Here is a 5,430-nt window from a genome sequence, read left to right as displayed (position 1 = left end):
TATTCCTTACGATTTTTTCTGATTTCTTCTTCTTCTTCTGCACAAACTTTCTTCGTGTACTTTACTGCTGTTGAGTGGTTCGCTGACACCAGAGTTTTGGGTATCAATACACTGGTGATTGAGATCATTCTATCCTGGGAGGACATATTCCAAATAAAACCTCGGATACTAGAGGGGAATAAATTTCCTTAAAGAGACACTGTGCATTCAGTGGGCTTGATCTTTTCTGATTCTGTTTTTCCAGGTTGTGGTACGTTTTTACAGATTTTAGTTTTGTCAATTAATTTTGTTCATCTATTCTTACTAGTTTATTAAACTTTGGTTACTTCGTGTTTCTGCAAAGTTTATTGAAATCAGTAGTTTTTAAACACAGATTGGTAACAGTATATACTACAAAAGTCAATAGTTTTAGGGAGAAAACTATTATCTCTTTAACAATGAAAATAATATCCATAGAAAAAGTAGAGTTTATTTTTTGGGCTTCTCACAAACCTGTATTGGTGAACACGGAATTTCAACAAAATGAATGGTCACATGTATAGGTAATGTATCGATATTATATAAATAGTATTTAATCGTGTATTTATATGATGTATATTTGTGTATTCAAAGATGTATATATGCTCATATACATTGTTTATACAGTATATATATATTCATGTTTTCTAAATTTTGACCAATTCAAATCTGTTTTTTTTTTGGGTTTTCCACCCGATATCCGGAGGCCACAGTGGAGCCCCGATTAAATTCAGGTCACGCACTGCAGGGCCCATTCGGGAGTGGTGCTCCTAACATAAGTTATCTATACCCAGGGCTCGAACCCAAAACATCGGGTTAAAGGTGAAGCAATCCCACCACTGAACCACTAAATTTTCTTCGAATATTATCCTTAAAACAAGAAATTCAAATATGAAGTTTTGTCAAATGGGGTTCAAATTGGTCCTCTAATCATCGAAAATTGATTCTAGAAGTTTCTGGCTAAAATTTTCAATTTCATTTTTCTAATCACTAATTTAAGCTCAAAATCAAGGAGAAAACACCGTATAATTATCAAAATGATGATTAAAAACTTATCCTCTTAATAAACGAAAAGTTTCACCATGAATCATCTTAATCTGAGCTCTAAGTACAAAAATAATGGAATAAAGGGAAAAATTATGCTATGCAATCGAGTTATCTTGGATATTGAGCTTAAATTATTAATTGAAAAATTGAAATTGAAGATTTTAGTCGCAAATTTTTAAAATCAAATTTTAATGATTAGGGGTCAATTTGAACTTCTTTTTTTTTTTTTATAAGTTCATATTTATATACTTGTCTTATGGGTACACTGAATTCGATGAAAATTTTTAGTTTTCAACATTGGATCTCAAAGTTAACTTGTTGGATATGAATTTTTACTCAGACTAACTTTTATACAATATGAATATCAATGAACTCGTATTCGCATGTAGAACATGTTTTGAATAGTTTGAGAGTGTTATGAGTCTTTACACAAAGAAAAGACAAATATGTGAGGGTTCATGATGCATTTACTTGATCTTCAAGGTAAGTTACGACTTGCTTTTTTTGAGACTTAACTTGTGTTGATAACTTATTGTATAAAAACATATTATGAATTGCACAAAATGATGAATTTTTTAAATATTAGGTGAAATATATTGATATTCAAAATTCAAAATTTAGCTTATAAATGACTTATTATTTGGAATTTTTATTGCATTTATTGAAATCAAGATTAGTTTGATTAGGCTTTTAGCTAATAGATGCTTATGAGTTGAAATTTTATTATTGTTAGTTTTATTCATATTTCAAGTATGTTATCATATAGGAGAAACCATTTTGTCAAGATGAGTTTCTTATTGAAAGCAAATCTCTTAAATGGTAAAATGTGGCAAGGGCACTATCTCCTCCCCCTCCCCCTTCTCAGCCAGAGGTTGACCCACTGAGGGATAGGTGCACGTGCACCCGTAAACTTTGGAAAAAAATATGTATATATATATATATATATCTAAATAAGGATTATATAATTAAATGTGCACCTTGAAACATATAAGCTGAGTTGGTGCATTGGTCTAATACTGATCAAGCAACCTCAAAGTGCAAACTGAGGGTACCATCATTTTGGTTGTTGCCTTTTTTTTGTTGTCAGTTTTTGTTGCGTATTAACAACCTCAAGCAAGATTCAAACTAGTAACCTCAAAGTGTACATTGATGGTCAAGACCATCCAATCATAGAGTGAACTATGTTATATTATTGTGTTGCGTTTTTTGTTTGATATATATTTATTTATATACCGTCGATTTTGTATTTGTTTGACAATATTTTTTAATGAAGTATCGCTACTCCAACTAATCCGCATCCACCTATAGTAATGCCCTGTATATAATCTTCAAATTATGAATTCACCTCTGTTCTTAGTCTTTGCCGCCTCACTACCCCTCCCCCTTCACCTTTTCCACTGCCACCAAGGTTAATAAAATAGTGATAGATGGTAATGGCTAGACATTTGTGTGGCTGTAAAAATTTCTCAGAAAGACTAAAAGAAAGAGTTTTAGATTTAGAAAACAAATTATTCTTTTTTGAAAACACACAATAAAAGTAATAAATTTACTAAAATGGAAACATATGGAGTAATTGTTACTGCTTGTTATGCAAATTATCAAAGTTCAGAAAAAGTAATAAGATAGTTTAGTCCATTATAATTTATGAAGTACATGCTTTCAAGATTCTAATTCTGCTGTCTTTGGACGAATGATCCTAAAAAAAGAAAAATTACTATTAAAAGTTATCCACATAAACCTTTTCTAATTTCTATATTATCATGATTAAAAGATTCACAATTTTATTAATAGTTATAAAAAGTTAAGTTAATCATAGCTTACAAAAAAACAGCTAAAAGGAAAAGCTTACTCGAACTAAGCCGATAATTATACCGAAGCCCTTAATCATATGATTAAGTTATTTGAACTTTTTATTTTAATGTATAATATTCAAAATTAAATTGTTTGAATAAGTGTTTTTTGAGGTTTAAATATTTGAGTGATACGTATATTAGTAATGCATAGATTAGTTTATGAAGATATTAATTATGTAGAATTTTGTTATTCATGTATCCGTTTTTTTTATTAAATGTATTAGTTATTTCACTTTCTATTATGTGAATATATCAGTCATGCAGTTTCTTAAATTCAAATCAAACACCATATAACTTATACATAAATAATTTACTTCCTAACCAACTAATTATAAATATGTCATTACTTATTCGATTTTTAATACTTGCATAACTTACCTCCAAACAACCTAGTGTTTATAAATTTCAATTTAGTCATTATTGTGTAGTTAAATATTTTCTATTTTCCAATTATTATTATGTGGAAAAGAAAAGAAGCCAAGTCATAATTAGATAGATTAATTAATATTTTATTGCTTTAGCAAAGCTCACATGATCTAGATGACCCTTTTTTTCTTAACTTTAATTAAACAAAGTAGAGAAAAACAACTGTCATTATAGCAGTCATTTAGGTGGGATTTGTCGTATCTAATCAGAATTTATTTTAACTTAATCATAAAACGCGGTTCAACTTAAGTTGCAACTATTATCTTAATTATTTTTTAAAAAATATTACTATCCAAAAGAATAATTAAAGGTATCTTAGCTTTTCATAACAATGAGTTTCATCTCTTTTATATTTTTTTGCTTTAAAAAGTGATTCTTATTTCTTTTCTTTTTTGTTTATAAGTTGAGGTTTCATTGTAGTTGCTTGACAATTACACTGATAAAAAAAAATAAAAAAAAGGAAACACAATTTTACTTTTATTATTTTTGTTAAGAAAACATTCTTTTGGGAAGCTTGTTAATTGCATACATAAATAATAATTAATTTATCACATTATATATAGATTAAGTGAGTTCTCTTATGTAATAATGCATGAATTTTGACGTGTAATTCAATATACACCAAACAACTAGATTAAAGTTTGTTTTATCTTAGGAAAATTCATTTTTTTCTTAATTCAATCTTTAGCTAAAAAACCCTAACATCAAAGTTTTGATTTTTAGGTTTTATATAACATAACAAGGGTGCATGTTAATTCTCAATTGTTATATTTTTTTAATCCAACTTAGTTTGATCATGGATTGAAATATTTGTAAGCGGGATTGATATTTAAACAAGAGAGAGCAAATTAGAGGTAATACTGAATAATTTTTTGAATGTAAGGGTTTTAATTTTTTTAACAATCGCAATTTATTTATCGAGAAGCCACTCGCGACATACTAACTAACCAAGACCTATGTTTTAGTATAGATGAAGGATTTCTATACCAGAAGGGAAAGAGCTTTAGCTTGACTAATCCAGTTCAAAATAGGTTAAATGAATTTAATGGCTACCATTTATGCATAAACAAAACTTGGTTGATAGATTTTGTTTGATCCTTTGGGATCGGAGAAGAGTTTGGGTTCAAACAATTTAAAATTTTGTTTTTTAAAAAAAAAGAAAAAAGAAAAAGGACATATATATCCCCAAACTATCGTAAATGGTATGAAGATATCCTCCGTCATACTTTTGAGACATTGGTGCCCCTGCCGTTCAAAAACTAGGGCATATATACCCTTTATACTAACGGACATACACGTGTCATAATCTTATCCACCGACTCGACATTTATTAAATATCAGATCGACAAATAAGATTGTGTCACGTGTCCCTATTTAGTCTTCCGTTAGAGTGAAGAGATTATATGCTCTAGTTTTGGACGGTAGGGGCACCAATGTTTCAAAAATATGACGGATCTGCATAACATTTACGATAATTTGGGGTATATTTGTCCTCTTTCCCAAAAAAAATAAATCCTAGGGTCTCGAGTCGGGTGTGGTTGGATCCCGATTCAAAAGTTGGGGTCAAAATTTTGATTTGAGAGTTGAATCTTGGGTATCGTATCGATTGTTGATTGTCGGGATCCGTTCTTGATTTGGTGTAACGACCCTAAAAACGAACTAGTGAAACTAGAGCCTCACATGTGAGTTTGGAGTCGAGAACTTAATGAAATGGTTATAATTGAATTTGACCCCAAAAAGTTCTTAAAAATGTGCTTCGGAAGTTACCGAAAACTTGTTTAGCTACTTATAGAAAGATTCGTTTCGTTTTTCGAAAATCCGACTTCATATTCTTGTTTAGGGGGTCAAATTGAGTGGGAAATGGGTCTAACCCAAATTTTAGAGCAACCGTATCAAAATCCGAAATTTCCAAGTGAAGCCTTTTTCGAGGGTCTACTTTGGAGGGTCATATCTCCTAGCACACAAATTATTTGGGTGGCCAATAATATATCCATGGAAAGCCCTTTGAGTTAGCTACCTAACGCACTTCGTTTCACCTCATTCGGAGTTCGGACGAAGAAGTTATGCCCATTTTCGTAAAATATGT

Source organism: Solanum tuberosum, unplaced genomic scaffold (assembly GCF_000226075.1).
Source record: "Solanum tuberosum cultivar DM 1-3 516 R44 unplaced genomic scaffold, SolTub_3.0 scf00367, whole genome shotgun sequence".
Taxonomy (NCBI): Eukaryota; Viridiplantae; Streptophyta; class Magnoliopsida; order Solanales; family Solanaceae; genus Solanum; species Solanum tuberosum.
Note: the sequence above shows the minus strand (reverse complement) of the source record.